This window comes from Mus pahari, chromosome X (genome assembly GCF_900095145.1).
Source record: "Mus pahari chromosome X, PAHARI_EIJ_v1.1, whole genome shotgun sequence".
In the NCBI taxonomy this organism is placed as follows: Eukaryota; Metazoa; Chordata; class Mammalia; order Rodentia; family Muridae; genus Mus; species Mus pahari.
This window is the reverse complement of record NC_034613.1, coordinates 114,803,927-114,814,873: the sequence shown is the minus strand read 5'-3', so window position 1 is coordinate 114,814,873 and position 10,947 is coordinate 114,803,927. Positions and strand designations below refer to the sequence as shown.

General features: G+C 39.9%; 1 pseudogene; it reads right to left on the bottom strand.

Annotated features, from left to right (window-relative positions):
• Positions 1–8,450: 8,450 nt before the first annotated feature.
• The window catches only part of LOC110314492, a 3,493-nt pseudogene continuing 996 nt past the window's right edge, over positions 8,451–10,947 (bottom strand).

Sequence of the window (10,947 nt, the reverse complement as noted above, 5' to 3'; positions counted from 1 at the left end):
TCTGTATCCCGTTTCTATTCCTTCTGATAGGTGGCCACCAAGGTGAGAAGTTTTGTTCTGCTATGTGTGTCCTGTGATGTGTATGTGCTACATTCACTTGGTTGTGAACTAAAACCTCCAAAACTGGAGCCAAAAGAAACCTTTTCTCTTTATAAGTTGACTACCTTGGCTACTTCCTTACAGTGATGAAAAGCTAATATGTGGTACATAAGAAAGTGAACCTTCATAGTCAGGACCAAGTTTTTTGAAGTAACTGGTGAAATAGGCCCAAAGAATATCTACTCTTAGTATAGGAAAAGAGATACTCTGTTTTTACTACTTGAGACAGGATACATTTACAGAATTTGAAGAAGCCACATATAAGAATATTTTCAGGTTATTTCAAGCTATATGCTTCAGCAACCAGGTATGGTGGTGCATACCTTGAATCCTAGAGCCTGAGGCCGAGGCAGTAGGGTCAGCACACATTTAGTGTTTAAGGTTAGCCTGCCCTATATACTAAATGCCCGGCCAGCCCGGGCTGCGCAGTATGATTCTCTGTCTCAAAGTAACAGAAAGAGTGGGTGAATAAGAAGGAAAATGGTGTGAAGAATCACTTCTCACCCAGGTAAAACAGAACCAATGAACAATGCTTTATCCTCGGGAAGTACAGCTGTTCTAACAGTAGCACTGGGATTAGGAATCTTCTTTGTCCTATTCCAACAAAAGTCCTCAGCTATACATCTGTCACAAAAAGGCATATTTCTATGTAGTTGCAGAAACAACTATTTCCAAATAAACGTTCAGGCACTTGCTATGCTACTGACATAAGGATAAAGTGTACCCTAAACAAAGGAAAACATCCTCTTCTCCAGCGTGGCTTAAAGTTTTGACTACTGTTTAGTTCTGACATCATCTAGACTTTGCATAGGGAACGTTGTTTGGAAAATACAAGGGAACAGATGGAGGCACTTAAGTGCCTGGCAGGAAAGCTAAGAATGGCAGCAGCAGCTGCAAGAATCATGGCAAAAATCACTGAAATTCCAAACACGGGAAATACTCCTTGAAAAGTTTACAATTACAGGAACGGAGGAGGTTAGCTCTGTATGGATACGAAATTATAAATGTACACAATTAAAGAAAATAATATAAATTAATGGAATGCCAAATTACTTCTCAAAATACAAAGTATGAGAAGTCTACAGTACTTTTTTTTTTGGGTGTTTCTTATTAACTAACCATGACCTTCTGCTTCTTCATGAGAAGACCTCCTAATGGCTGTATTCAGCAAGTGAAATGGAAAAGGAAAGGAGAAGAGAAGTAATTCTCTTTCTTACAATCCTTGGTCAGGAAATGCTCATATCATTTCTCCTCACCATCCACAGACGAGATCCTCAACTCCCCTTCTTGTTTCCATGTCCCATGTATCATATTACCCTGTTTTTAATTCCCCCTAAACCTTTCCTTTCTCTCATATCCCCCTTCTAGTTTCTTGCCCTACACTCTTACTCTCCTGAAACATAGACACATACAAAGAAAAAAAATAAACCTGGAATCCATACAGTAGATCCACACTAACTCTATTGAAATAATCCAATTTTTAAAAACAACATGTAGGCCAGCAAAATATCAGCAAGTAAAGACATTTGCTCGTGAGGTTAAGGGCTTGGGTTCCATACTTGAAACCCACATGATGGAGGAAGAAAACTATGCAAGTTGCACTCTAACCTTCACTGAATAAGAATGGCCCCCATAAGCTCATATATTTCAGTGCTTAGGGAGTGGCATTGTTTGATAGGATTAGGAGGTGTGGCCTTGTTGGGGTAGATGTAGCTTTGTTGGAGGAAGTATGCCACTGGGGGTTGGCTATTAGGTTTCAGAAGCCCAAGCCAGGCACAGTGATTCTCTTTCTTCCTACTGCCTGAAGATTTGGATATAAAACTCTCAGCTCCTCTCCAGTACCATGTCTGACTGTGTGCTACCATGCTCTCCACCACACAGTCAGACATGAAGTAAACCCCTGAAACTATAAGTAAGCCACTGTTACATGCTTTCTTTTATAAAATTTGCTATGGTCATGGGTCTCTCTTTACAGCAATAGAACACTAAAACATTCACATACCTGACACAGGAGTGCCCCCTCTTCAAAGACAATATGCTATTTCAATCCAATTACTAGACATTTGGAAATGGTAAAACTATGGAGACTGAAAAAAGGTAATGCTTAGGGCTGGGAGAATACTTCAATCACTAGAATGCTTTCCTAGCATACAAGGAACCCTCAGTTCTATTTCCAGCACTTCAAGAAAAGATACTTTTTTCCAGGCATAGTGATACATTTCTGTAATATCAGCAGAAGCAAGAGGGTTGCTCCAAATTCTAGGCCAACCTGCTACAAAGCAAGTTCCATGCAGGTTAAGTATACACACTTAGGCCTTCTCTCAAAAATAAAATAAAATAAAATAAAATAAAATAAAATAAAATAAAATCACAAAACAACAAAAAATTTAAGTGGTTCCAGGGGCTGAGTTAGAGAAAAATGAACGTAAGTAGTTTATATAGAGCAGTAAAGTATTTTGTATGATAGTTTGATGGCAGGTACATGCCACTACATTATATATCTTTCCAAATCCACAAAGTGTAGTGAGTCCTAATGTGAAATTTGGGTGATGATGCTGTATTAGCATAGATTCACCACTTGGAACAATTGCATCATCGTTGTTGGCAGCTGTGGAAGAATACACACACAGGTACAAGATATATGCATATTTCCATCCTTTCCAATAACTTCTGCTGTCAATGTAAAACTTGTCTTAAAAATAATTTTGAAATAGACTCCTCTCTACCAAAACAGTCTTATCAGCAATTAAACATGTATATCTAAACTGTCTCCCATTTTGAAAATAAAATTCCCCTATTCCCATATTATTCCATACCTACTGTTCTATTCCTCTTGTCTCTTTTGCTGCAAACATCCTAGCAGTAAGTCTCAGAAGCTAAAAATATTCTAGGCCTAAGTAAAATTATACATAGGCTAGAAGCTTGCAGGACTAGGTCTAAATTAGCAGACTGGGGCAGTAAGCCTCAGAGAAGACAATCATACCAGGAGAATAAAAATATGTTTACATCTGGCACTTAACATATTTGGAAGAAAAATTACATTGGTAATTGGAGAAGAAGAAAGCCTGCCAACATTGCTGAAAGCAAAGGACATCTGACAGAAAAGCTGCAGAGGACAGGAGACATCTGACAGAAAGCCAAAGAGTAGAAATTGGCCTGGGATCATCTCCAGAAGAAACATCAGTTATTTAAATTTAACTGGACACCCAGAGAGACTGGGGACACTCTGGATCGAAGCAACAAGAACTTGAAGCTCAGAGCAAGGAACAATGCAGAAGCGATTGAGACAGCAAATCACCGTAAGCAACCCCCAAAGACAGTCTTAAGTATATAGACAGACTCTCCCTACATTTAAAAATGGGAAACTCCATTTCAGATCCCTTGAGAGCAAGGGTAGGGGTTGAGGGGATAGAAGTGTTACTTGAAAAAGTCCTCTCAGTACTCATTGCACGTTTAACTACTGGGGCAAACCCCTCCGTACTTTTAATTGCAATCTTTAAATCTCCAAAAAGGTTGAGAAAATCCAAGTGATAGGAAAACTTAGCTCCAATAATACGAAGGCTTGAGAAGCAAGAGCCAGAGGGATAAAGCGAGTAGGGAATGGTTAACTGTGAGCCTATGGACCCTAATGAAACTGAAGATCAAGATAGACAGCTCAGTGATAATGGGTAAGAAGCCCAGCTTGCTGGCATGCGGCTGGACATAGAATTCAAGGGTGTAAGTATGATGAAAGGTTATGGGCTCCATCCAAATTGATAACGATCTGATCCAAGTAAGAGAAACTTCCACATGAAACGCATGACACAAGGAAGTAAGAGATAAAGAAAGCTGATGCCCCCTGTGTGGAGACAACTCAATAAGTCAGTGCAAGAAGTACGAATCATTCACCAGACTGGCAGATTAAAAACCTTGATGCTGAAATGGACTGTTGATGAAGACAGATGTTCAGGACTGCAGGTTTTTGTTTTTTGGTTTTTGAAGACAGGGTTTCTCTGTATAGCCCTGGAGGTCCTGGAGCTCACTTTGTAGACCAGGCTGGCCTCAAACTCAGAAATCGGCCTGCCTCTTCCTCCCAAGTGCTAGGATTAAAGGCGTGCGCCACCACTGCGTGGCCAGGACTGCAGTTATGTAGGATTATGGCATCAATGGTTCTTCATAAAGACATTTGGACTGTTAAGTTTGTGGGACTTATAATGGTTTCTGTTGTAAAGGTTAAACTGTATACAACTTTTAGTGTAGTCAAAAAGGGGGGGAATGTTATGGGATGTTTGGTTTCATTTAATTGAGGCTGGCTTACAGTTTCAGAGGTTCAGACCAGTATCATCATAGCAGGAAGTATGGTAGCATGCAGGTACACATGGTGCTGAAAAGGGAGCTGAGAGTTCTACATGCAGATCAGCAGGCAGCAGGAAGCGCATGACACACTGGGTGTGACTTGAGCATCAGAGACTCAAAGCAGGCTCCCAGTGACCACTTCCTCCAGCTGCAAGTCCAGCTTCTTTCCAAGGCTGCACCTACTCCAAGGAGACACTTCCTAATAAATCCACTCCCTCTGGGCCGATGGGGGTCATTCTCATTCAAACTACCACATTTTTCTCACACAGTAGCAAGGATCATCCTTGAAAAAAAAATCATGTCACATTACAACGATCCATTTGTCAAAACCTTTTAATGGTTTTTTTTAACAAGACTTTATAAAATACAGACTCCTTTTCACAGTGGATCTCTATCTCAGGTGGTTTGGCTCTTCTTTCACACGCTACAACCAGCTCTGTTAACTATTTCTTTGCCTCTTTCTTTTTTCTATAGTACTGGGGACTTTTCTACGTGCTAAGCAATCAGTTCTACCATTCACTAGTCACTGATGTCTCTATTTTTGCCACACCAGTTATGACACTGTTTTTAAAAATAACCCAAGAAGTTCATTTGTTCTTTCTCAGGAAGAGACTACTCTGCAGCATGCTCCACCTCATTTCATTTCATTTTTTACTTTCTTAAAGAGAACTTCCCTGACTATCCCATCAAAAATATTATTCCTACATTCTTACACCCACTAACCTTATATGCTATAACTAACATTTTTCTCTGTATCAGTTATCACCATTCAATATTATATATTTATATTTTTGTTGTTTCCCCCACCCCTAAAAGTTCCATGAAGAGGGTATTTTGTTTTACTCTATAATAGATTTCTAGGAAGTAGGAACAATGTCTGATACATAATATACTCAATTTGTTGACTATTCAAAGCTTCTGACATCCTGGGTTATTTTTTGCTATTTATGTAAATCATATTACTTTCACCATCGCTTAAAGTTTGAAAAGAGATGTCAGCCTTTTAAGTCTCTATATATGACCCAGCAGAGTAAGAAACACCCTTTAAATGTTTTCAGCAAAATCATTTTGTTGGACATAATATTTGCAGATAGTAATAGGATTGTATAGGCTGGTTTTCATAAACTATTATATGGTGGTTTGAATAGGAATGGCCCCCATAGGCTCATCTATTTGAAGGTGTGGTCATTAGGACAGGGAATAAGAGGTGTGGCCTCGTTGGAGGAAGTGTGCTACTGGCTGTGAGCTTTGAGGTTTCAGAAGCCCAAACCAGGCCCAATGGTACTCACTATTCCTGCTGCCTGCAAATCTGGATATTGGACTCATAGCTTCTTCTCCAGTACCATGTCTGCCTGCATGCTGTCATGTTCCCTGCCATGACAATACTTTATTAAACCTCTCGAGCTGTAAGCAAACCCTGAATAAATGCTTTCTTTATGAGTTGCCACAATCATGCTGTCTTGCTGTCTCTTCACAACAATCAAGCATTGAATTGACTAAGACAGAAGTTGATACCAGGGACTTGGGTACTGTGGTGACAGGCCTGGCCATGCTGCTTGTTGGTGGAATATGGACTTTGGGACTTTGCACTAGAAAAGCAACTGAACACTGTAAGTGGGGCTTAATGGGCCATTGTAGTAGAAGCATGGAGCACAGTGGATGAGGATGATATGGAATGTGGGGGCCTGACTCAAGAGGTCTCAGAGGAAAAGAACAGTAATAAAAGGACTGAAGAGCATCCTTGTGATATTTTGGCTGCTTTCTTCCCCTGTCTGAAAAATATGCCTGAGGCTAAATTGAAGAGTTTTGAATTAATGACATTGGCAGAAGAGATTATCCAGATCAATAATGAAAAGGAACAATGCAAAATATCAAAAAGTACAATTTGAGGAGAAGGGGGTACTGGTGCTCAAGGAAATAAAATAGTTTAAAGAAAAGCCTGGTGTTAAATGGATTTAAGTGAGTGGTGACCTCAGGATAAGACCCCACCCAGTTAAGCTTGGGAAAAGGCATTAAAGAAAAACTTAAGTAGTAAAGGAAAGCATCAACAATAGAAATCTGATGCAGATGTAATATGAGGGGGCCAAGTTCCAGCCACAGCAAACAGCAGAATGTGGCAGCCACAGCCACAGCCACGTAGTTCTGGCTTTAGAGGCAAGGGGTTATGGAACCTCCCTCCATAGCTAGCAAAAGCTGTTGAGTTCAGGCATATGTCAGGGGTGTCCCTGCATGGAGGCCCAGAAAGGCCACTGGGTGAAGCTGTGAAAGTGAAGCCTGGATTGTGGTGGAGACCCCAAGATGTTGGAGTTGCCATGCCAGTGTCATGGGATACCTGCCAAGGAGAGCTCCTACCACAGCGTTGACCAGTCCGAGGAAGAAGTGTGTTGCATTCAACAAAGCAGAAAGGAGTTGCAGATCTGAAGAGTGCTTTGACATTAGACATGGGGATGCATACAAGCTTTCAGTCTTGCTTTGGTCCAGTATTTCCTCACTATGTTCCCTTGCCTTACTTTTGGAATGGTAATATCTATATCCTGTGCTATTATATGTTGGAAGTATGTGATCTGCTTTTTGATTTTGATTTTAGGGGGTTTACAATTAAGAGATGCTATGAAGTTTTAGAAGTGACTTTGAATTTTGGACTTTTAAACAGTGTTAAGACTGTTTTAAGTTATGGGGACTTTTGAAGTTGGATCGAATGTATATTTGCATTATGATATGGCTTCAAGCATATGAGGGCCAGGGAGTGTAATGTGATAGTTTGAATAGGAATAGCCCCCATAGGCTCATACATTTGAATGCTTGGCCATTAGGGAGTGATACTACTTGAGAAAGATTAGAAGGTATGGCCTTATTGGAGTGGATGTGCATTGTTGGGGAAGTGTGTCACTGGGGATAGGCTTGGAGGTTTCAGAAGCTCAGGTCAGGCCTAGTGGCACTCACTCTTCCTGTTGCCTGCAGATCCTTCAGCACATGTGCCTGCATGTTGCCATGCTCCCTTCCAAGATGAAAATGAACTAAGCCTCTGAAAACGTAAGCAAGCCCTAATTAAATATTTCCTTTCATAAGGGTTTTTCCGCGGTCATGCTGTCTCTTCACAGCAATGAGCACTGACTGAGACATACTAGGTACTTGTTAAGAGTAAATGATCATCGGAATAGCATTTTTCCTCATGTCAGAATCCAGAAGCAATATCCCTTTCTCAAATGATCATTTAGAGTTATTCTCCTTCATCTTCCATACATAGAAATAGCTTTTTAAAAATTATGAGTATTATTATGCTGTCTAGAGAAGGCATAAGATACAGCCAGTCATAAACATTACATAAGCTACAGGTAAGGCACCTAGACAATATCAATACCTGTGAAAAAAGATGCTGGTTTTAGAAGTAAAAATATTATGAGTTACAAAACACCATTCATGTTATTCTAAACCCCACATGAGGGAAAGCCTTATTATCATTCTGTTATATGACAAGTAACTAAACTTTTACAATAGGGATCATGAATCCAAGGTGTACATCACAGGACGAAAGCTCAGCTTAACTGAGATAATAACTGCAATTAAAAAAAAAAGATACCAAACTGCTTTAGCATAGCAATACTTTAGTAGTATCAATCCTACTTTGGAGGCATCATCAAAACAGTAATTAAATTATGAACTGACCTAGACTGGTACTTCATACTACCAAGAATCTCTAGCATCTTAGAAAAGCTATGAATTGTGCTCCTTGCTATTCCTTAAAGGAAACTACATAGGCGTGATGACATGTATATACGCCCTGGTTCTAGTTCTAATAGCAAGTAACATAGTAGTTGATCAGGGCATTTAAATAAAAAGAAAGCCAAAGCAGACCTTTAGCAAAACACACTAGACAGATGGATATTTTTTAAAACATGACACAATAAATGTAAATCATAAACCAAATATACTTAGGAAAGTATACCTATTTTATGTTACATAAAAGAAAAACTACAGATGGCATGCTTACCATAACATTTCATCTGGGCAAGTTATTGAGTGGGTTTTCTTGAAAATATTCATTGCCATGATAAAAACAATTATGTGCAAACTGCAAGGTCTCTAAATAGCAGTTAAGAGTATTGTATATATACAGACATGGCACTGATTAACTATGCAAGAGATGGAATTCCCAGAGTTTGTAACACAGACCAGTCATCAGCACAGGCCCCTCTTCCACAGCTCTCTTCCCTGTGTGACAGATTGACTTCTTTGTTCTGATCGTTACTTTTTCATAGCCCAGGTGTCTAACACATCTTCTCCACAATTCTCTTAAAGGCACACTGAAGAGTCACAAGTTTTCAGCCTTGCCTCTATGAATAACATGGAATGCTTTTGTGCAGATTTCCGGCCTTCATTTCTATCAACTTCAAGATGTTCTTTATCAATTTTACTTCCAGTCAGCATGTTGACTATATCCTTTCTTGTATGGTATATTTCTATTTCATTCAACCATCTGTCCAGCTTAACAAAGTTGCCTCTTCTTGTGATGTCATAAACTAATATAACACATTGTGTACCACTATAATGGTGAGAGTTAATTTGAAACCTCTCCTGGCCAGCCATTTCCCATATTGTAAGTTTGGCCTTATTTCCATCTACTGAAAATATTTTTCACTTTAAAGCCAATACCTATTGTTGTTATAGGTTCTAAACCAAAAGTATCATTTCAATAGCGAGCTGGCCTTGCCAACGATGAGGATCTTCAGGGTGATCAATGTCTATCTTGCATTCTCTCCAGCTTGACCCCAGAGAGCTCATGTCCTTAGCTCTTCAGGGGGAAGGTGGCCCATGCCTGTGCTGTTCTCTTTTAAAATTTAAATTGTTTTCCAGCAATCTGCCTACTTTTCTCTACTTTAAAACTTTGTATATGTATGCCAACTAAAATGAAAGGGACTAAAGAAGAATGAGATACTTTCATTCACTATAAGTTCAGTTCACGGTCAGTTCACATTTGATGCAAATGTTTGGATTTTATTTGGAGCTTATTTGATTTTTTTGTCTCCTTCCTTCCTTCCTTCCTCCCTTCCTCCCTTCCTCCCTTCCTCCCTTCCTCCCTTCCTTCCTTCCTTCCTTCCTTCCTTCCCTTCCTTCCCTCCTTCCCTCCCTCCTTCCTGTCTGTCTGTCTGTCTGTCTGTCTTCCTTTTTGACAGTACCTACCTATGTAACTTGGGCTGTCTTCAAACTTATGGTTCTTATGGTCCTGTTGCCTTGGTCTCACAAGTGCTGGGAATGCAGTGTATATGAACACACATGGCTCTGTTTTATTTCACTGATAGTCTACTTATCATATACAGCATTTTATTTTGAGGTATATACAACTGTAGAATATTTAAATTGAGTTAAATTTCAAAAACTTGTCTTTTTCCTATTCAAACTAGGCTCACAATTCATTCTTTTAGCACTTTCAAGTGTACGATATATTATTAGCTATAGCTACCAGAACAATTGATCCCTTCAACTTATTTCTATTATCTAACCAAATATTTATAACCTCAGACCAAGCACTTGTAGCCATTATTCCACATCATCTGTGAGTTGGACTTTATTAAAGTCTACATGTAAGTGTGAACATACATTATCCACCTTCCTTTACCTGTTTATTTCTTCCAGGTTCATCAATAGCATCCTCCAGCTTCATCCATGTTGTCTCAAATAAAAGGATTATCTTCTCACAAAGTGGTGAATAGCATAGTCTTTGTCCACTCATGAGTTCTTAGGCTACATTTGTTTCTAAATCCACTGACCATTTCACATAGCGCTCCAATAAGTGCTGATAAGCATACTGACTTCATTTCCTCTGGATACTGTTTGTAGCAATTCCTCTGAGATTAAACTGTCTGTCTTGTAGGAGAGATCCTTAAGACACAGGATGTTAAAGGAGATAAACCAATTGGATTTTCTGAGGTGGGCGTGTGAATCATGCCATCCTGCAGAGAAGCTTCAGGCAGAAAACAATTCAAAGGATCTGGGAAGTCCCTGCTACTCACCAGCTCCAGTAGCTCTATCCCCCACTCCCAAGCATACAAGCTGTAAGGTCTGCTGAGAGACAGTCATTTAAAAGAGACAGAAAGGAGCTGTTTGGAAGAGGTAGGAGAATCAAAGGACACCCAGTGTACTGGCTGGTTTGTGTGTCAACTTGACACAGGCTGGAGTTATCACAGAGAAAGGAGTCTCCCTTGAGGAAATGCCTCCATGAGATCCGGCTGTCAGGATCAAGGGTGGGAGGGCCCATTGTGGGTGGTGCCATCCCTAGGCTGGTTCTATAAGAGAGCTGGCTGGGTTCTATAAGAGAGTTGGCTGAGCAAGCCAGGGGAAGCAAGCCAGTAAAGAACATCCCTCCATGGCCTCTGCATCAGCTCCTGCTTCCTGATCTGCTTGAGTTCCAATCCTGACTTCCTTGGTGATGAACAGCAATGTGGAAGTGTAAACTGAATAAACCCTTTCCTCCCCATTGTTTTTTATTTGTTTTTGTTTTGTTTTTTTTTTTTT